Raw genomic sequence first — 22,315 nt, forward strand, 5'->3', positions numbered from 1 at the left:
ACTGAGGACATTCAGCCTGGATGTGAAAAGGAAGTTGTTGATCATGAGAAGGAAGTTGTTGAGCAGGAGAGTGGTGAGAGGCTGGACTGGGTTGCCCAGGGAGGTGGTTGAGGCCCCATGGCTGGAGGTGTTTGAGGCCAGGCTGGCTGAGGCTGTGTGCAGCCTGCTCTAGGGCAGGGTGTCCCTGGGCATGGCAGAGGCTTGGAACTGGCTGCTCCTTGTGCTCCCTTCCAACTCTGACTGCTTCTATGAAATTCATTAAGTTGCCTTGGCTTAGTACCAATGGAGTTGAGACTGGGCTATGGCCCAGGGGCTGTAGCTGCGCAGATATCCTGATCACCTGCACTCATCTTAGACCAGGCTTTTTTAATCTGTGCCAATTACCAAAGAACTGTAATTTTATCTGTTTTATATTAACATATTTGAGTTATTTTCTACTGACATATCTGAGTTATTTTATGGCTGTGCTCTCTCAGAGGGGAGATTTAAACTAGATGTTAGGAAGAAGCTCTTTCCAATGAGGATGGTGAAACACAGGCGCAGGTTGCCCAGGGAGGTTGTGGCTGCTCCCTCCCTGGAGGTCACAGAATCATAGAATCAAGCAGGTTGGAAGAGAGCTCCAAGATCATCCAACCCAGCCTAGCACCCAGCCCTGCCCAACCAACCAGACCATGGCACTAAGTGCCCCAGCCAGGCTTGGCTTCCACACCTCCAGCCACGGCCACTCCACCACCTCCCTGGGCAGCCCATTCCAGTGCCAATCACTCTCTCTGCCAGCAACTTCCTCCTCACATCCAGCCTAGACCTGCCCTGCCACAGCTTCAGACTCTGTCCCCTTCTTCCCTTGCTGCTTGCCTGGCAGCAGAGCCCAACCCCACCTGGCTACAGCCTCCCTGCAGGCAGCTGCAGGCAGCAATCAGCTCTGCCCTGAGCCTCCTCTGCTGCAGGCTGCACCCCCCCAGCTCCCTCAGCCTCTCCTCACAGGGCTGTGCTCCAGGCCCCTCCCCAGCCTTGCTGCCCTGCTCCAAACACCTTCCAGCACTTCAACAGCTCTCTGCAATGGAGGAGCCCACAGCTGGATACAGTTCTGCTTATGGCAGAAGGCAGTTAGTGAATTAGAAGAGGCTTTAAGGATTTACTCTCAAAATATTATCAGATAGTACCCAAAGCACGTGGAGGGGTTGCTCTGCTCACTGCAGGAGGCTGGACTGGGTGACCCTTAAGGGCTCATTCTGATCCAAAATATTGTAGAATTCAAGAAGAAGTAAAAAAAGAAAGAAGATGTGGGTGGAGGAAATGTAGCCCAATCGTTTCCTAAGTCATCTTGGATCTCTGTGCAGTAGAATTTGCCTGCAACTTAGTCATTTGGAGAAAAATCTGCTTCTTTATTCCCTAACAGCAGTCACACACTGCAGGCTGCTCCTGCAGCTGCCCAGCATCAGCAACTGCTGGAAAGCTTCTCCCAGCCTTCAGCCAGCTCCAGAAAATGGGAACAGAATTTGGCTGTTTCATACAAGCCACTCAGGGCTTCTGCATCCCGAGGATCTCCCTTCCTCCCTTCCTTCCTTCCTCCCTTCCTCCCTTCCTCCCTTCCTCCCTTCCTCCCTTCCTCCCTTCCTCCCTTCCTCCCTTCCTCCCTTCCTCCCTTCCTCCCCTCTCCCTCCTTCCTCCCCTCTCCCTCCTTCCTCCCCTCTCCCTCCTTCCTCCCCTCTCCCTCCTTCCTCCCCTCTCCCTCCTTCCTCCCCTCTCCCTCCTTCCTCCCCTCTCCCTCCTTCCTCCCCTCTCCCTCCTTCCTCCCCTCTCCCTCCTTCCTCCCCTCTCCCTCCTTCCTCCCCTCCCTCTCTTCCCCCCTCTCCCTCTCTTCCCCCCTCCCCCTGTCCTCCCCCTGTCCTCCCCCGTCCCTTCTTTTTTTCTTGGTGGAAAAGGACTCTTTGCATGGCCTTAAGGCATCCTTTGAGTCAAGCCCAGCCTAGTGCCAGAAGGAAGAGCAGATGAGGTCTGTTGGTTTGGGTGTTTCCAGTTCAGGCACTCTCACTCACAAGCTTCTGTGCTGTTGCCCATCGGTGTCCGTGAGGCTGCTCACAGCTGCAGAACCCCTAACGTTTGCTGCCTGCTTCTCTTTGTAATAAGCCCTTGCCAGCTAAATGCATAATCCCCAGCTCTAAATCCCACACTTTCTGTTGCATGTCTGTCAGGGTGGGATTAAAACAAGCCACAAACAACAGTGCCTCATTGCAACTTCATACTCAAACATTATCATTTTCCCCTGTGGCAGCAGGGGAGGGAGAAGCAGCAGTAACTGATGGCAGGGGAGTCTGAGCAGCTGGAGCAGGGTAACATCCAAGAAAACAGTGAGGCTCTGGTAGATATTTTTCCTCCCTGCCCTGGTGTCTGAATAGTTTTTCCATCCTCCCTGGAAGGGAGGTGCTTTTCCCTTCTCCCCGTGCTGTGAATGAAAGGTGCTTCCAAGTGCATCTGGAAACATTTCTCTCCCAAGCACAGATTTGGTGGCTCCTGCTGTGAATGTTTTGCAGCATCCAAAAAACCAAACCCAACCAAAACCAGAGAAGAGTCGGGGGGGAAAGAAACTCAGCCAAGACGTTTTCATGGATGAGGTGGCAGCAGGTGGAGGAAAGAGGGGCTGGATGTTGGAGAGCAGTGGGTGCTCTGAAGTGACACTGATGCATTCTGTGGGGGATGCAATGTCGCTGATGCTGAGCAGCCATTTAGCTCTTTAGTGGGTCAAATGGGGGTTGCCTCCAGCTGCCCTGATGCCTTCTGTAATGGCAATCACCTGGTTAAGAACTGGAATGGGCTGCCCAGGGAGGTGGTGGAGTTGTTGTGTCTGGAGCTGCTCAAGCAAAGCCTGGCTGAGGCACTTAGTGCCATGGTCTGGTTGGTTGGGCAGGGCTGGGTGCTAGGTTGGGCTGGCTGAGCTTGGAGCTCTCTTCCAACCTGCCTGGTTCTATGCTATAAATCACCCCAGCTGCCAGAGGTGTTCCAGCATTGTCTTGTCCTCCCATCCTCTTGCTTGCTGCCTCTCTAACCAGGGCGTGTTGAGTTTATTATTCATTCCTAGGCAATGCCAACTGAAGATCAGAGACTTTTTTTAATGACTTGCTTCATGAAAGCTTGAGATTTCCTGACCTGAGGATAGAGCAACTCCTGTAACCTAACAGAAGCAGTTCAGCATCAGCTGCTCACTTTTGCTGGCTTCCCTGTGCTAAACTCCCAGCTAAAACCTCCCAGAGCCATACGTGGAGAACAGATAAAGACATAATATGGCAGAGAGGAAAAGCTGAAGGCTTCCTCATGCCTGTGTCTGCCTGCTGAGATGTATTTATTATCAGTTTCCTATCATTTTCTATTTCCCAACCTATTGCAGATAGATGATAGGATATAAAAAGGATGGATTCTGAGGGGGCTGTTATAAATGCTTGGAAATTACCCCCTGGGATGTTTGTCACCTGCAGTATCTAACAATGGAAGCATCTTGTGCTACCCAAACAAAAAAACCCACCAACCCCACACTGGAATGAAAACCCCAAATCATCTCTCCTTCAAAAATGAAAAGTCTGAAAAAAAGAAGCCCTTGTCAGAAGCAATCTGTGTCCCAGGAGTGTTCTGGATGTAAAGTGGAGATTTAGAAACCCCTTAGCCTGGAGAGGAGGAGGCTCAGGGGGGACCTCATTGCTGTGGCCAGAGAAGGGCAGCAAGGCTGGGGAGGGGCCTGGAGCACAGCCCTGTGAGGAGAGGCTGAGGGAGCTGGGGGTGTGCAGCCTGCAGCAGAGGAGGCTCAGGGCAGAGCTCATTGCTGCCTGCAGCTGCCTGCAGGGAGGCTGTAGCCAGTTGGGAGTTGGTCTCTTCTGCCAGGCAAGCAGCAAGGGAAGAAGGGGACAGAGTCTGAAGCTGTGGCAGGGCAGGTCTAGGCTGGATGTGAGGAGGAAGTTGCTGGCAGAGAGAGTGATTGGCATTGGAATGGGCTGCCCAGGGAGGTGGTGGAGTGGCCGTGGCTGGAGGTGTTGCAGCCAAGCCTGGCTGGGGCACTTAGTGCCATGGTCTGGTTGGTTGGGCAGGGCTGGGTGCTAGGTTGGGCTGGCTGAGCTTGGAGCTCTCTTCCAACCTGCTTGATTCTATGATTCTATTCTATGGTCTGGTTGGCTGGCTAGGGCTGGGTGCTAGGTTGGACTGGATGAGCTTGGAGGTCTCTTCCAACCTGCTTGATTCTATGATTCAGTGTGTGTGCAGCAGAAGGGATGAAAACAGGAGCTGCTGCTCAGCATCAAAACTGCAGTGGCATTCTTGCTACTCTCTCTGCAGCTAAGCCATGTGTACAGCATGGAGCATTTCCAAACAGGGATCCAGCAGGGCTGTCTTCTTCCTTTCCAAAGCTTTGGAAAGCTGCACTTCCCAAGTGGTGCTTCAATGGGTTCAGGACAGATGTGTTGCTAGTCAGCGATTGGCCTTGCCAAGCTTTGGACATGATTCTGGACCTGTTCTCTACTCTTGTTTTTTTAACTAAAGGCTAAGAAATGAATGGACCTAATTCAGCTGAGGAAGTGAGGAGCTGCTGCTCATCACCAAAGCAGCAGACATTTGCATTTGTGTGAAGGTAAGTGGAATGTTGCCTTAACTCGTATCTCAACGTGGTTGTGCATCTGTGTGAGTGCAGCTGATGGTTTCCTGCCAAACAACCAGACATCTGCCAGTGGAAATAAAGCTGAGCACCTTTGCTTTAACAAGTAGCAGACTGCTGGTGCTAGGACTTGCCACCCAGAGAAGCTGTGGCAACTGCTCTGCATTTGGCTGTTGATGAGTGCTGATCTGTGTCCCAATAGCAATAGTGAAGCTAACCAAGCTGGCTCATGGGCCACACCTTGAGTACAACCTGCTTGATTCTATGATAGTGTGTCCAGTTCTGGGCTCCTGAATTGCAGAGAGCTGCTGAGGTGCTGGAAGGTGTTTGGAGCAGGGCAGCAAGGCTGGGGAGGGGCCTGGAGCACAGCCCTGTGAGGAGAGGCTGAGGGAGCTGGGGGTGTGCAGCCTGCAGCAGAGGAGGCTCAGGGCAGAGCTCATTGCTGCCTGCAGCTGCCTGCAGGGAGGCTGTAGTCAGGTGGGGTTGGGCTCTGCTGCCAGGAACCCAGCAAGAGAAGAAGGGGACAGAGTCTGAAGCTGTGGCAGGGCAGGTCTAGGCTGGATGTTGTTAGGAAGTTGCTGGCAGAGAGAGTGATTGGCATTGGAATGGGCTGCCCAGGGAGGTGGTGGAGTGGCTGTGGCTGGAGGTGTTGCAGCCAAGCCTGGCTGAGGCACTTAGTGCCATGGTCTGGTTGGTTGGGCAGGGCTGGGTGCTAGGCTGGGTGAGCCTGGAGCTCTCTTCCAGTCTGGCTGATTCTATGATTCTATGGTCTGGTTGCTTGGCCAGGGCTGAGTGCTAGGTTGGACTGGCTGAGCTTGAAGCTCTCTTCCAACCTGCTTGATTCTATGATTCTATTCTATGGTCTGGTTGCTTGGCCAGGGCTGTGTGCTAGGTTGGACTGGAGGAGCTTGGAGGTCTCTTCCAATCTGGTTGATTCTATTAGGAAACCTCCAGGCTTTCATCTTGAGTTTGGAAACAGGCAGCATCTGCCCATTCTCACGTTAGCCAGCACACAGAGGGATGTGGAACAAGAGCATAAGGGGCCAGAAGTGATGAAAAACATACTTCACATTGTAGTGCTGTGAAAAATCACCTATGGGGCTATGGTGGTGGGAGAAATGGGTCCACTGACCTGACCTGTAAAGACTCACATGAGTAGCAACCCGAGGCTTGGCTGGGGCATGGATAGGAACCTGCTTGTCTTGGCCTGAGGAGATCAGTGCTTAGGAAAAGGAATACTTCAAGGTTTAAATCAATGGACAGCCTGGTGTAGCAGTCCTTCCATTTTATGGCATCCTTGAAATATTCCTTTTTCCCAGGCTGTTAACCATCTGCTAGTCATTAATATCTCTTTGGAAAGCCAGGAATTTCTTTTCCCCCCAAAGACATGTTAAGTTTCCATCTTTCTTTGACACTTCACAGAGCCTCCAAGAAAATATCTCCCAACTACTTGCTAAGAACTATTTTTAGGGAGTAGATGTGCTGCTGAAGGATAATTCAAGCTTCTCTTCCATGCAGGCATCTTCTGTGAGGCCATGGCACCAGTCTGTTCACTTGGGTGGGATAGGAGCACATGGCCAGTGTTCACCTCCAGGAGGTGTCAGTGAGGGTGAGACTCGTGGCAGGCAGCAGCAACCCTGATCTGAGCTCAGCTTCATCTCCCTTTATAGCCAGTGAGCAGAAAAAGTCACTCCTACAGCGTGAGGCATCTGCCCTCGTGCAGCCATCTGTCTTGGGATGAGATGGGTCAGAGCCTGATTGGCCTTGGTTGGCTATGATCACAGGGTGTGAGGGGTTGGAAGGCACCCAAGGAGATCATCCAGTCCAACCCCTGCCAGAGCAGGGCAATACTATCTAACACAGATCACACAGGAACACATCCAGACAGGCCTTGAAAGTCTACAGAGAAGGAGACTCCACAGCCTCTCTGGGCAGCCTGTGCCAGGGCTCTGGGACCCTTACACGAAAGAAGTTCCCCCTTGTGCTGAGACAGAACCTCCTGTGCTGCAGCTTACACCCATTGCTGCTTGTCCTGTGCCAGGGAGCAGTGAGCAGAGCCTGTCCCCCACTCCTGGCAGCCCTCAGATACTTAGAAACATTTATCAAATCCCCTCTCAGTCTTCTCTTCTCCAGACTAAGCAGCCCCAGGGCCCTCAGCCTCTCCTCAGCAGGCAGTGCCCTCCAGTCCCCTCATCATCCTCGTGGCCCTCTGCTGGACCCTCTCCATCAGATCCCTGTCCCTCTGCAACAGGGGAGCCCAAAACTGAAGGCAGTATGATGGGACAGCAATGAATTCAGTTGAGTGGGTGGTGATGCTGCAGGAGCCTGATGGTGGACAGGAGGGACACCTCCTTTAATAATTTCTGATGGAGAAGGAGCTACATCTGCTACTCTATGTGACAGGTCTTAAGAAGTTTGGAGAGAGCTTTGTGTTTGAGTGTGCATGAAACTTGTGTTCCTGTCCTGATAGAGACTAAATCCTGCCAGGCTGGTTTAGCCCTTGCTCTCCTCCTCCTGTTGCAGGTCTGGGGAGGTGAGTCAGGTGAGCAAAGCTGTCCCTCAGCTGCAGCTCATTGACCAGGAATCAAGGGGCCATGTGTATGCTGCCAGCATTGGCAGCTCAGCAGCATCTCTGCCCTCTGCCTGCAATATTTTACCCTGGGATCATTATCATGAGTTTGAAAGCATTTTTCATACAGGAGACTTACTCAGGAACCAAAAGAGTCATGAGTGTCATGGAAGCATAGACTCACAGAAACAAGCAGGTTGGAAGAGAGCTCCAAGCTCATCCACTCCAACCTAGCACCCAGCCCTGGCCAATCAACTAGACCATGGCACTAAGTGCCCCAGCCAGGCTTGGCTGCAACACCTCCAGGGATGGCTCTCTTGCCCACCTGGGCACTGCTGCCTCAGCTTCAGCTCCTCTCTACCAGCACCCCCAGCTCCCTCTCTGCCTGGCTGCTCTCAGCCACTCTGGCCCCAGCCTGTAGTGCTGCTTGGGGTTGTTGTGGCCAAAGTGCAGAACCCTGCACTTGGCCTTGTTCAATCTCATCCCCTTGGCCTCTGCCCACCCATCCAGCCTGGCAAGGTCCCTCTGCAGGGCTCTGCTACCCTCCAACAGCTCCACAGCTGCTCCTAGCTGGTTGTCATCTGTAAACTTACTGATACTGGACTCAATTCCCTGCTCCAGATCATCACTAAAGATACTGAACAGGACTGTGCCCAGCACTGATCCCTGGGGCACACCATTGGTGCCAGCTGCCAGCTGGCTGTGGCACCATTCACGACCACTCTCTGGACCTGGCCCTCCAGCCAGTTCTTGACCCATATCAGGGTGAATCTCTCACACCAGCTGCCAGCTTTTGATGGATCTACCTAGGGCCTGCTTTTGTCCTGCTCCTGCTCCTCTCTTTGTGTGTGTGTGTGTGTGAGGGGTGGTTTTTTGTTTGCTTTTTGATGGGGATGGAACATTTCGCTCTTGCATCTCATGACTCTTCAGTCTTACCTTTGCAGGGAGGTGGGGAAGGCAGAGGGAAGGTGGAGAAGGCATTTCTGGTAATAGCTGTTGGGTTAGATTAGCTCACAGGCTAATTCCCACTCTCTGTATAAGGCAGCCTTATTTACATTGCGTTATCATTTCATTCATGGGCCCCTTGGAGCTCTCCATCACTTTGGGGGCTCTCTCAATTCGCCTTTCATCACGTGTTAATGAAGTGTAAATAGCTCACCCGGGCCGTTTGTGAGCAAACAGCAGGTGCTGGGTTTGCTCTGTGCTAGCAGCCCCTCTGCTGTGCTAATGTGTGACCGGTGGGGACGAGGCTACGCCGCCTCACTGCTGATCAGCCAGGTTGCAGATGACACCACATGAAGCACAAGAGTCCGTCTGCCAGAGGGGAGGAAGGCCCTGCAGAGGCATTTGGACAGGCTGAAGCAATGGTGCTGGGACATGCACTTTAGCCACAACAAGCCCCAGCAGCCCTACAGGCTGGGGGAGAAGCGGCTGGGGAGCTGCCTGCAGACAGGGACCTGGGGGTGGACAGGCAGCTGAAGATGAGGCAGCAGTGTGCCCAGGTGGCCAAGAAGGCCAACAGCATCCTGGCCTGGATCAGAAGTGCTGTGACCAGCAGGAGCAGGCAGGTGCTCATGCCTCTGTGCTCAGCACTGGTGGGACCACACCTCGAGTCCTGTGTCCAGTTTTGGTCAGCACAGCACAGGAGGGACACTGAGGTGCTGGAGCAGTGCAGAGAAGGGCAACGAGGCAGGGGAGAGGTCTGGCAAGCATCACCTGTGAGGGAACTGGGATTGTTTAGTCTGGAGAAGAGGAGGCTGAGAGGGGACCTTACTGCCCTCTACAGCTACCTAACAGGAGGCTGCAGTGAGGCTGGAGCTGGTCTCTTCTCCCCAGTTACTAATGCTAGGACAAGAGGCAATGGCCTCAAGTTGCATCAGGGCAGGTTTAGGTTTGCTGTTGGGAGGAAGCTCTTTGCTGAGCAGGTGGTCAGGCACTGGCACAGGCTGCCCAGAGAGGTGGTGGAGTCACCATCCCTGGAGGTGTTTAAAAGCAGAGTGGCTGTGGTGCTTGAGGCTATGGTCTGGTGATGAAGGCTGCTGGGATGGAGGTTGCAGTGGCTGATGCTGGTGGTCCTTTCCAACCACAGCAATTCCTAGTGAGGAGATGTTGTGCTGAGGGATTTAGCTTAGTCCAGGACTTGTCAGTCCAGTGGACTGGATGACCTGTGGAGATTCCTTGCAATCCAGAGCATTCTGTGATTCTATGACTCCTTGCTCCTTTTTGCTTGGTTTGTGTGGGGCTTTTGTTGCTGTTTTTCTTGTCTGTCAAAGTGAGCAAGTTCCAAATGCAGAGGCAGAAATACAACTGCATTTTAAACCACTGTAAGGAAGTGTTTAATCACCTTTTTTTCCCCCCTGTAGTCAGGAAACATCCATTTTTTTTTTCACATTCCCCTGTGCAAATTGCCTCTTGTGTGGTCCTCAGTTCAAGTGAGTTTATTGGGAAGGACCAGGAGGGTGAGGAAGGAATAAGAAACTACATAAAAGGTGTTACATTTTCTTACCTTCCCTTTTTGTAGCTTCAGCTGCCTGACACCTTCTTGCCCTGATCTGGCAGTGCTTTGGATTAGTGTTCCTGCAGTACAGAGAGGAATTAGTTCTGAAGCTCCCGGGGATCTGGAGCAGCCAGGAAGAAAGGGATCTGAGGAGCTGAAGCTGAGGCAGCAGTGCCCAGGTGGGCAGCAGAGCCAATGGCATCCTGGGCTGGCTCAGGAGCAGTGTGGGCAGCAGGACAAGGGAGGTTCTTCTGCCCCTGTGCTCAGCACTGCTCAGGCCACCCCTGGAGTGCTGTGTCCAGTTGTGGGCTCCTGAATTGCAGAGAGCTGTTGAGGTGCTGGAAGGTGTTTGGAGCAGGGCAGCAAGGCTGAGGAGGGGCCTGGAGCAGAGCCCTCTGAGGAGAGGCTGAGGGAGCTGGGGGTGTGCAGCCTGCAGCAGAGGAGGCTCAGGGCAGAGCTCATTGCTGCCTGCAGCTGCCTGCAGTGAGGCTGTAGCCAGGTGGGGTTGGGCTCTGCTGCCAGGCAAGCAGCAAGAGAAGAGGACACAGCCTCAAGTTGTGGCAGGGCAGGTCTAGGCTGGATGTTAGTGCCCCACGCAGGCTTTGCTTGAATACCTCCAGGCACAGCCACTCCACCACCTCCCTGGGCAGCCCATTCCAGTGCCAATCACTCTCTCTGTGAAGAACTTCCAGCCTCCAAAGACAAACCCAACCACCAGCTCCAGCCCATTCCAATGGCAGATCACTCTCTGTGAAGAACTTCCAGCCTCCAAAGACAACCCCAACCACCAGCTCCAGCCCATTCCAGTGCCAATCACTCTCTCTGTGAAGAACCTCCAGCCTCCAAAGACAAACCCAACCACCAGCTTCACTAAGATTTCAGCCACTTGCTCTCTGTTGGCTGTGGTGTGTGGCAGTGAGCTCCTCCTCTATGTGTTTCAGCTAGGAACCTAAATCCAGGAGGAAGAATTTGGCCATCTCTGAGTAGTCTTCTGCTGCAAAACTGCAAAGAACAAGGCTGCTTCTTATTGCCTTCCCAAGGGTTGTCAAAGAGGGGTTTGCTTTTCCTTCCCTGACCATAGCAAACGTTAAAAGCATCCTTGGACCTGGATCTCTCCCTTGCTCAGGTGCAAGGCCAGAGCCAAAGCTTGTGCCAGCACAGATGGTGCTGTTAGACAAGTGAGGGGAATGCTAAGAAGAGGGGAAGCAGACAAGAAGAGAAGTGCATTTCGAGAGTCGTCAGCCCTCCGACTTTGAAGTGCCAGGGCGTGTTTGCTGCAGTCGTTTCTCCAGGTCCCTGCAGAGTTGCTGGGAGGAAGAAAGCCGTGTTTAGCAAAGCTGCCAGATGACAAGACCCGGGGATGTAGGGCACTGAGTGATCACACCGTGCTTTGCTTGCTCGCAGTGCCCCTGCAGGGGGAGAGCAGGGCTGGGGGAGGTGTGTGCATGTCGTTGTGAGGGTAGGGGGAGAGCAGCAAGGCTGTGCCAGTTTGAGTCTAACCTCTCCTATTCCCAGTGACAGGAATTGCAGAACTGCAGCCAGTTCTGGAGCCCTCAGTGGGCAGGGAGTGGCTGGAGAGCAGCCCTGAGGAGAGGGACTTGGGGGTGCTGCTGGAGGAGAAGCTCAGCAGGAGCCAGCAGTGTGCACTTGCAGCCCAGAAAGCCAAGCAGAGCCTGGGCTGCAGCAGCAGCAGTGTGGCCAGCAGGGCCAGGGAGGGGATTCTCCCCCTCTGCTCTGCTCTGCTGAGACCCCACCTGGAGTCCTGCATCCAGCTCTGGAGCCCCTGGGACAAGAGGGCTGTGGAGATGCTGGAGAGTGTCCAGAGCAGGGCCAGGAGGATGCTGAGAGGCTGCAGCAGCTCTGCTGTGAGCACAGCCTGAAAGAGTTGGGGCTGTGCAGGCTGGAGCAGAGGAGGCTCCCAGGGGACCTTCTTGTGGCCTTCCAGCATCTGAAGGAAGCTCCAAAAAAGCTGGGGAGGGACTTTGGAGGCTGTGAGGGAGTGTCAGGAGCGGGGGGAATGGAGCAAAGGTGGAGGTGGGGAGAGTGAGGCTGGAGGTGAGGAGGAAGTTGTTGAGCAGGAGAGTGGTGAGAGGCTGGACTGGGTTGCCCAGGAAGGTGGTTGAGGCCAGGCTGGAGGAGACTTTGACACCTTGCCCATCACTCATCATGCCATCTGCAGTGACAAAGACCCTGCTTTAAATCATTGGTAACTGTATTGTAGTGCATTGGACCAAGGACTAATCCCTGAGGGTAACCAAGGAAACAGCAACAGTTTAAGTTATCATCATATCAGGTTTGCCTCTATCTCGTGTGGTCATGCCAGATAAGCACAGTGTTTTAATCAAGATATTATGGTCAGTGAATCAAGTGCTTTCAGGAGGGCTTCTCTGCCATGCCAGTTCAATAGGCCAGAGGGGACTTATCACATCATGTTTTGAACAGAAGCCACAGCCAGAGGCTGCTGGCTTATCTTTCAGGAGACTGCTTGTAAGATAGGAGCACACAAAAATGTGTCCTCTTCTGCATCCCTTGTAGAGAGCAACTAAAGCCTGAACCACAGGCCACAGCTCTCATACCACTGGAAAGCACTAAAACCAAAGAATGGGGGATCTACAGGGATGGGAGAAGTGGTCAGATGAAGAACAATTCAAGAGGGATGTTGAGGTACTGCAACATGCCCAGAGAAGAGCAGCAAGGCTGGGGAGGGGCCTGGAGCACAGCCCTGTGAGGAGAGGCTGAGGGAGCTGGGGGTGTGCAGCCTGCAGCAGAGGAGGCTCAGGGCAGAGCTCATTGCTGCCTGCAGCTGCCTGCAGGGAGGCTGTAGCCAGGTGGGGTTGGGCTCTGCTGCCAGGCAATGAGCAAGAGAAGAAGGGGACAGAGTCTGAAGCTGTGCCAGGGGAGGTCTAGGCTGGATGTTGTTAGGAAGTTGTTGTCAGAGAGAGTGATTGGCATTGGAATGGGCTGCCCAGGGAGGTGGTGGAGTGGCTGTGGCTGGAGGTGTTGCAGCCAAGCCTGGCTGGGGCACTTAGTGCCATGGTCTGGTTGGTTGGGCAGGGCTGGGTGCTAGGTTGGGCTGGCTGAGCCTGGAGCTCTCTTCCAACCTGGCTGATTCTGTGATTTTCATGGCTCTGCACTGGACACTTTCACAGCAAGAGAGTCTCTATCTCTGCTTGCAGCAGCAGCTCAACTTCCTTCTACCTTAAACCTGCATCCCCTCAGCTCAAATAGGGCAGGGAACTGCTATGCAGCTGTTCAGTACAGAGCCATGAAAATGGTTAAGGGAGTGCAACATCTTCCTCACAAAGAGAGACTGAGGCAGCTGGGGCTCTTTAGCTTGGAGGAGACTGAAAAGTGACCCCATTCCCTGTCCTTCTTGAACTGAGGGGATGCAGGTTTAAGGCACAGGAAAGTCGAGCAGCTGTTGTGAGCCGAGCCAGAGACTCTCTTGCAAAGAGTGACCTGCTTGAAGACAATTATCTGGTCATTAACATGCCCCTTTGAAGCAACTGAGCCTGGTGTTTGTCAAAACATGACATTTCTGGTCTGCATCAGTCGGTTTTATGTGGTGATGATTTGTGGAGAGCTTTCCAGGGTGAGAGGAGCTCTCTTGAACAGAGAATGATGAAAGAGTGGCAGTCCAGGAAGGGAATCACCTGAATTATTGCAGTTTTGAGAACAGGGCTTAGGTTTTGCCTGGAAAACTCTTCCAACCACCAGCCAGCTACATAAATCACACACCACAGGATCATAGCACCAGTCAGGGTTGGAGGGGACCACAAGGAGCAGCCAGTTCCAACCACCCTGCCATGCCCAGGGACACCCTAGCCTAGAGCAGGCTGCACACAGCCCACTTGTTGGTGTCTTGCTCAAAGAAGGCTGAGCAAGCCCTGGGGTCACCTAACATGGTCAGTTTGGCAACTGCCATCTGATTGGTGAATCTCTGTGGCCAAAGGAGCCTCTGCACTCGGGCAAGGAACAGAAATGGAGCTCAGCTGCAAGCAGTTGTGCTGCTTCTGCCTGGCTGCCTCTGCCTCAGTGTGTGCTGCTCCTGCCTGGCTGCCTCTGCCTCACGGAGCTGCCTCTGCCTCATGGAGCTGCCTCAGTGTGTGCTGCCCTGCTCTACCTTCTGCTCTGCTCAGACAACATGCTCTGCCTCACTGCTCTCAGCCTGTACAGCGTGTTCTGCTCTGCCTTGTGCTTCAGACCAGCTTAGCCCTGATGATGTTTTGGGTTTGAACTACCTGGAAAGTGAAGTGCCTCAATTTAACCAGGAGAAGGCATTTAAGCACCTCACGATGTGGTGAGAAGTGCCACCCACATGGTGCTCTCTGCACATCTGCAGGAGATGCTGCCTGCACCTCTGCAAACCTCTGTGCCAAGAGGAACCAGGATCAGACCAAAGATCATCTGTCTCTTTCCTAGCACCCTGCTAGAGCCTGGGAAGATCTAGAAGCCTCCCAATGGCTATCAAGACACTGAGCAGTTCCAACACTACCACAAAGGAGCCAAGGACTATCTCTGAGTTCTACTTCACAGCAGTGAGTAGCACAGACATGCCCTAGGGCTCCAGGCTGCCTCTCTGTAAGTGAGGCAAAGCCATTTTGTGGCTAAACGTTTCCAATGGTCTGGTTCTCCTAAATGAATGGATTAATAAGCATCCTTGGGAAGATCTTCCTGGCTGAATTAGAACCCAGATTTAACTGCCTTGCATAGAGTTTGTGGGATGAGCTTTTTGGAAAGACAATAACTGCATATTTTATAATTCCTGCCTCCTTAATTGCCCCAATTAAGTCATAGAATCAATCATAGAATCAAGCAGGTTGGAAGAGACCTCCAAGCTCATCCAGTCCAACCTAGCACCCAGCCCTATCCAATCAACCAGACCATGGCACTAAGTGCCTCATCCAGTCCTGTCTGGTTAACTTCAGACTAGACACCAGGAACCTTTTTTTCCCAGCAAGAGTGGTCAGGCTTTAGAATGTGCTGCCCAGGGAGGTGGTGGAGTCACCAACCCTGGATGTGTTTAGAAGTCGTTTGGATGTGGTGCTTGGGGATAAGGTTTAGGGTGCACCTTGTAGAGTAGGGTTATAGGTTGGACTTGGTGGTCCTGAGGGGCTGTTCCAAGCTGAGCATTTCTGTGATGATTCTGTGCCTCCTTTGTCATGAACAATGCAGTCCTCCCCTGTCTGCTTACCTTTCTGCAGGGTGGGGGCTTCCCCAGTGCCTCAGAGATGCTCAGAATCCCTGGCATTACCTCCTGGATCAGCAAAGCCCTGGGGGCAACTGTGGTCCTGCAGGCAGTGTGCAGTTGGAGACAGCTCCTGAAGATGCAGATTCAAGGAGGAGAGGGATAATTTGGACAAGTTCTGCACCAAGTTCATCTCCCAGGTAAAGATCAAGCTAAAGGAATGAATCGTTTTGCAGGCTCACAGGAGGTTAGGGGTTGGAAGGGACCCAAGGAGATCATCCAGTCCAACCCCCCTGCCAGAGCAGGACTATAGAATCTAGCTCAGGTTGCACAGCAATGCATCTGGACTGGTCTTGAAAGTCTCCAGAGGAGACTCCACAACCTCCCTGGGGAGCCTGTTCCAGTGCTCCATTGCTCTTGAAGTTCTTCCTCATGGTGAGGTGGAACTCCTTGTGCTGTAGTTTACACCCACTGCCCCTTGACCTGTCCCAGGGCACAACTGAGCAGAGTTTGTCTCATGTTGAGGTGGAATTCCTTGTGCTGTAGTTTACACCCACTTCCCCTTGACCTGTCCCAGGGCACAACTGAGCAGAGTTTGTCTCATGGTGAGGTGGAATTCCTTGTGCTGTAGTTTACACCCACTGCCCCTTGACCTATCCCAGGGCACAACTGAGCAGAGTTTGTCTCATGTTGAGGTGGAACTCTTTGTGCTGTAGTTTACACCCACTGCCCCTTGACCTGTCCCAGGGCACAACTGAGCAGAGTTTGTCTCATGGTGAGGTGGAACTCCTTGTGCTGTAGTTTACACCCACTGCCCCTTGACCTGTCCCAGGGCACAACTGAGCAGAGTTTGTCCCCTCCCTCTTGACTGCCAGCCCTCAGATACTCATCAACATGGATTAGATCCCTTCTAAGTCTTCTCTTCACCAGAGAAGCCCCAGGTCCCTCAGCCCTTCCTCACAGAGCACTGCTCCAGCCCTTTCATCATCTTCATAGCCCTCCCTTATCATAGAATCAGAATCAACCAGGTTGGAAGAGAGCTCCAAGCTCATCCAGTCCAACCTACCCCCCAGCCCTAGCCAGTCAACCAGACCATGGCACTAAGTGCCTCATCCATTGGACTCTTTCAAGCAGATCCCTGGCCCCTCCTGAACTGGGGAGCCCCAAACCAAAGGCAATATTGCAGGTGAGGTCTCACCAAGGCAGAGCAGAGGTGGGAAAGGCAAACCTCCCTCTGACGACACTCCTCTTGATGCACCCCAGGAAAAGAAAGAAGCCAACCAAGACCCCCTCCAAACCCAACAAACCACACAACTTAAACACAAAATATTCCTTTATTTGTCACCAAAGGCTACACATGGTCACTTCTGTCTCTTTGCTGCTGCTTAGGTGTGGGTTTGTTGCCTAGAAGGTATCTACATCTGCACTTATTTACAGCCTGGTTGTATTTACAAAGTCAAGAGTACAACAGTAGAAACACAAAGTGTGAGGAGGGGGAGAGAAAATAACCCAAACTTGCTTAAAAATAACCTTAGTCCCAGGGAAATTATTACACAGGATCATGAGAAGGAGTCTGCAGTGCTGGGCTTGCAGATGCAGCTTTAACACAAAGTCCCCTTCTGGGCTGGAGCTGCATTAGAAGTCCTCACACCAAAATAAAGATTGGTTTGGTTGGGTTTGGGTTTTGCTTTTTTTTAATACTTATTTTTTATGTTTTTACTAGAAAAGTGTGATTCTTTGATTGGTTATTTCAGCAACATCCACCACCTGTCCAAAAAGATTTCTTTTTGGAGAGTTCTATTGGTTGCTTGAGTAATTCCCACCTCTGAGGGGGGAAAAAGTTAGTAATAAAACATATATATATATATATATATATATGTATTATAGTTACTTTTCACTCAAGGTTTTCTATGCTCCCCTAGTCCAGAGAGTGTTGAGCTCTGGGATAACAGAATCACAGAATCAGGCAGGTTGGAAGAGAGCTCCAAGCTCAGCCAGCCCAACCTAGCACCCAGCCCTGCCCAACCAACCAGACCATGGCACTAAGTGCCCCAGCCAGGCTTGGCTGCAACACCTCCAGCCACGGCCACTCCACCACCTCCCTGGGCAGCCCATTCCAATGCCAATCACTCTCTCTGCCAGCAACTTCCTCCTCACATCCAGCCTATACTTCCTCTGGCACAACTTGAGACTCTGTCCCCTTCTTCTCTTGCTGCTTGCCTGGCAGCAGAGCCCAACCCCACCTGGCTACAGCCTCCCTGCAGGCAGCTGCAGGCAGCAATGAGCTCTGCCCTGAGCCTCCTCTGCTGCAGGCTGCACACCCCCAGCTCCCTCAGCCTCTCCTCACAGGGCTCTGCTCCAGGCCCCTCCCCAACCCTGCTGCCCTTCTCTGGACACCTTCCAGCACCTCAACAGCTCTCTGCAATTCAGGAGCCCAGAACTGGACACAGCACTCAAGCTGTGGCCTGAGCAGTGCTGAGCACAGGGGCACAAGAACCTCCCTTGTCCTGCTGCCCACACTGCTCCTGAGCCAGCCCAGGATGCCATTGGCTCTGCTGCCCACCTGGGCACTGCTGCCTCAGCTTCAGCTCCTCTCTGCCAGCACCCCCAGCTCCCTCTCTGCCTGGCTGCTCTCAGCCACTCTGGCCCCAGCCTCTAGTGCTGCTTGGGGGTTGCTGTGGCCAAAGTGCAGAACCCTGCACTTGGCCTTTTTCAATCTCAGCAGTTCTGCCATGTAACACTTTGTCAGGAACATGAAATTTTAAGGTCTTTAAAGGAAAAGACACAAAAGGTTTCCCTTGGGTGGCCCAGGTTGTTTTTAGTTTAGGTAGCAGAAGATGGAAAAGCACCATGGGGAAGAGGCCATGCAATGGCTTTTCACCTAGGAGCAAGATGGGAGGTCTGGGCCAGGGCACTGCATGTCCCCAGGTTGTCTGTTTCAACTTGCTTGACAGCCACACAGAATTTTTATGTAAATACATCCTAGAGATGGAAAAAAAAAAGTCACAAAACCAAATCCTCCCCCCCCCAAATTGTGTCTTATTTTTCCCTATTTTTTATTGTTTGTTACAAAACTCCTGAGAAGCAAACTGCAGAGCAGGGGGATTCAATGAGCTCTTTAGTGACCATCATTAAAAAAAAAGATTGATGCTAAAAAAAGCTCAACTGTCCTGCAGGGGACTTGGAATAACAGGAGCTCAAACAGCCACCACCCCACCCCAGGCCATCTTTACTGTGGGGTGGAGGATGCTGCTGGACAAATGGGAGCCAGGTTTTTATCCCACCCAACCCCAGACTCCATGCAGCATCTGTATTGCACTCCAGAACGTGGTTTAATGGCCATGGTGGTGCTAAGTCAATGATTGGACTTGATGATGTTAAAGGTCTTGCCTGATTGAAACGATTCTGTGACTTGCTGTCTCTCTCCCCCTCTGCTGTGCTCTGCTGAGACCCCACCTGGAGTACTGCACCCAGTTCTGGAGCCCCTGGGACAAGAGGGCTGTGGAGATGCTGGAGAGTGTCCAGAGCAGGGCCAGGAGGATGCTGAGAGGCTGCAGCAGCTCTGCTGTGAGCACAGCCTGAAAGAGTTGGGGCTGTGCAGGCTGGAGCAGAGGAGGCTCCCAGGGGACCTTCTTGTGGCCTTGCAGCATCTGAAGGGGGCTAAAAAAAGCTGGGGAGGGACTTTGGAGGGTGTGAGGGAGTGGCAGGAGTGGGGGGAATGGAGCAAAGGTGGAGGTGTGGAGAGTGAGGCTGGAGGTGAGGAGGAAGTTGTTGAGCAGGAGAGTGGTGAGAGGCTGGCAGGGGTTGCCCAGGGAGGTGGTTGAGGCCCCATGGCTGGAGGTGTTTGAGGCCAGGCTGGCTGAGGCTGTGTGCAGCCTGCTCTAGGGTAGGGTGTCCCTGGGCATGGCAGGGGGGTTGGAAGTGGCTGCTCCTCGTGGTCCCTTCCAGCCCTGACTCATTCTGTGATGCCATGACTTTATGATTCTATGTTGGCAGTGCTGCCAGAGCTGGGAGATAAAGTGCCTAAGCTGTAACGAGCAAAGCCATCTTTTTAAGGCCCCCATTCTTAACCTGATAGGTGCTTTATTTCTCCTCCACCTTTAAAAAAGCAGCCATAAGGCTAACCAAGATCCCTGGCCCTGGTTTCAATTAGGTGGAGAGTGAACCAGAGCAGACTGCTGTGCTGTAAATACAAGGGGGGGGACACCCTCTCTGTACGTTGTAAAACCCAAGCCTAACATTGCATGTTAAGAGCTTTGTCTTTGCATAATGGAGTGCACGGCCACGTATCACAGGGACACTTCTAAGTCACAGCTGAGAAAGTACTTTATTAGATAGATATGTTTAAAACAATTTGGCTGTATTCTGGTAGAAGAGACCCAGCAGAATCTCAATCCTATCCCTAGGCTCAATAAAGCGACTACAGAAGTCCCTCCCTGGTTCCTCAGTTACAGCCAAATGGTGTCCCAGGGACTGCTCCCAATCATCTGTGCCTTTTAAATCCAAACCAAGCATCAGGGCTCTTAACGACCTTTGTCTCAGCAGCTCTCACCTGGTGTTGTTCAAGAGCTGCTGGCCCATTTTCCTCGTGGCTCTGATCAATAGCTGTGATGACAAAGATACGACGAGCTGCTGTGATTCCCTCTGGTCACTGCTGCTGAAGGGTTTTTTTTTTTCCTCCCAAGCTCTAATTTTAGTTTAAAAGGGAAAAAAAACCAGCAATAATAATAAAAAAATAGAAGAGCTTGGAGGAAATAAACACTGTGGCATTTCTCACCGTGCCAAGTTAGTCTTGCTCCTCGCCCCTTGGGCTCAGCACACAGGATGTGTTTCAGCTGCAGAATTCCCTCACGGCACTGGCTCGTGTCTGGGTACCACAGCAGATGGGTTTCATCACTGTTCTTCCTCCCCCAGCACTCACACCAGGACCAGCAGCCACTTCTCCAGGCTGCTGGATTTTCTCTTCTCGAGCTGTGAGCCTTGGCCAACAATCCTTCTGGCCACCCTCTGGACTGGAGAGCACCCCAGGAGTTCCAAGTCATTGAATCTGTGCCTTTGCATTCTCAAGGGACAGCTTTTCTGGTGGAGGAGAAGCAGGAGCAGGTCTTCTTTGTGGGGGAGTGAAGGGCATGGTAACTTCTCAAAATGAAGCCATAAAGGCACATGAGGCCACAGTGCTGGTCTCTCTTGGTGATGGTCTGGCGTGCAACTGGCCTGTGGAAGTGCAGCTGGAGCAGTGGGATCTTGCTGTGGGATTTGCACCTAGGTCCTCCCAGTGTTGCAGAAGTGACAAAACTGCTACCGTGCTGCCCATCAGCAGAGCAAGAAATCATGCAGCCATGGCCTGGCCTCATGGGGAGCTAAATTGGGCAGTGCAAGGGCTGGCAAGGGGATATGGGGACCATCAGTTGAGTGGAAATGCTTGTGAGTAGTTGAGTGCAGTCCCTCGAGGAGGACTCAGCTCTCTGGGGTCACAGCCCATTCCGGCAGCTTCCAGGGGACTGCGCTTGAGAGCCTGCAGAAGGAGCATTTTTCACTGCTGAAAGGGAGAAATTGAGGGCTTGGGGACTGAGAAGATTCATTTCTTGTTTTGCCATCTACGTAAAGCAGAAAGCCTTCAGAGTTGCTGAGGACTCAGTAAGGCAGCAGCTGCTGCCTTTGGCCAGGTTTGTCCCCAGCAGTAGCCAGCCACCCCTTTGAATGCTTTTGGCTTGGATAAAGAGAAGAGCAACTCATACATACACATATATTCTTGTACATATATCATTCCACCCTGCCTTTTTTGATGTGATGTCCACAGTTCCTGTGCCAGATGCAGGTCTAGGAGCTGGCAGGCAGATGTGTGCAGCCACATCCCACTGCTGCTGGTGGATGCCAATGAACGCAAGCCGAGCTGCCCTCACCACGGCGCGGGGCAGGATGGCTCCTGGGTCCAGGTGTGCCGTGCAGCTGCGGTGGGACCCAGAGGCTCTTGAAAACCAGGGCAGCTCCTCCAAGTCATGAGCTCATGTAATAACCTGAAGAGTCTGTGTAAGGCTGTAGGAGTGCCCTCTCAGGCTGGCAGGGCTCCAGTAGGAATGCTTCACACCCGAAGCTCTTTCCTCGGCTGCATGGTTCATCTTGCACCGCTCCTCTTAGCATTGTAACACATGGAGGGGGATGGATACAGAAGCATCACCTCTCTTCTAGAGCTGCTTGGAAAGGAGCAGTGTCAATGGGATGCACCTTGAGCTCTCTCAGCACTGCAGTCTTCGCTGGTGGGGGGTTGGGGGTGATGCCTTTCTGACCCAGCTCCCACAGGTCTTTTATTGTTGTGCTCCAGGCATGGTGTTGTAGACACTCAGGGTTGAGTTCTGCGAGGGATTTGTCCATGGTGTGATTAGGAGAGAGGGAAGCAGAGCACTGGGTAGCTCTAGGAAGAAGGTGCTGCCTCCTTCAAGTAGGTGGCAACTGCTTGGTTAACACTGCCCTAATCCTCACTAGTGCATCCTCAGGGCAATTGAGGCTTGCCAAGGGTTTGATACCAGCAACATAGGTGGTAATATCGTGGCCTTTAATCTACCCCTGGAAGGCAGCTGCCCAAAGCAACTGCTCCCCTGCCAAAGCCTAGTGCTGGCCCAGCCACTACAGCTCTTCCCAGCCAGCCCTGCTAAAGCTGGATACCTTTTCTGTGCTGGCTGCCTGTGAGTCACTCAAGCCAAAGTAATAAAGCTTGCTGCAAAGGTTGATTCCAAGCACATCACTGGGATACAGCACTAGTACTGTCACCCCTGCTGCAAGTAGGGGAGACCACCAGAAAATCAGGCCCATGCTGCTGGGTGGCCCCAACGTGGCTCAGCCCTGGGACTCTGCAGCTGCCAAAACTCTGGTCATGCAGCACTATTAGGGATTGGGAACGGGAGGAGGAACAGTCTGTTGGGGGAATTTCCATCCCATCACCTTCCTCCTGGCAAGCACCGGGGAACAGACCAGCAAGGCAGACGGAGCTGGCAGCCTGCATCAGTGGGGAAACCACAATAGCGCTGGGGCTGCCAACATGTCGCTGCTCGAGGGCTGCGTGCCCAACACGCCCCTGCTTTGTCTTGAGAGGAGTATCAGGCTGCCTTGGAGGGTGCCAGTGGTGCTGGTTTGAGTGCAGAAGAGCTGGGTGCATTGCAGGGCTCGGAGGAGGGGCTCAGTCTTAGCATGGCTTTGCACATCTCCATTTATCTCTTTGCAGAAGCAGGAAGGAAAGAACGCAGTGGATGCAGTAAAAAAGAATCAGGACTGAGGCGTTCGCAGAGAGGCATGGAGAGAGCAACCGGAGTCAGGATGCATGGAGGTGTCAGTGTGATAGAGGCTTCTACGTGGGACCAGGGCTGGCCATCTCCAGCTGCAGCTCCAGCAAAAGAGGTGGGGGTGACAGTTCATAGAATGATAGAATCA

General features: G+C 52.7%; 1 long non-coding RNA gene across 1 annotated transcript; it reads left to right on the forward strand.

Moving 5' to 3' along the window:
• The first annotated feature begins 4,529 nt into the window (after positions 1 to 4,529).
• Positions 4,530 to 20,333, forward strand: LOC135173409 (uncharacterized). The gene is made up of 3 exons (XR_010301304.1): positions 4,530 to 4,612; positions 14,907 to 15,090; positions 19,805 to 20,333. It is a non-coding gene; the product is annotated as an uncharacterized LOC135173409 (long non-coding RNA).
• The last annotated feature ends 1,982 nt before the right edge of the window (positions 20,334 to 22,315 follow it).

The sequence above is a fragment of the Pogoniulus pusillus genome, chromosome 3, assembly GCF_015220805.1.
Source record: "Pogoniulus pusillus isolate bPogPus1 chromosome 3, bPogPus1.pri, whole genome shotgun sequence".
Lineage (NCBI taxonomy): Eukaryota > Metazoa > Chordata > Aves > Piciformes > Lybiidae > Pogoniulus > Pogoniulus pusillus.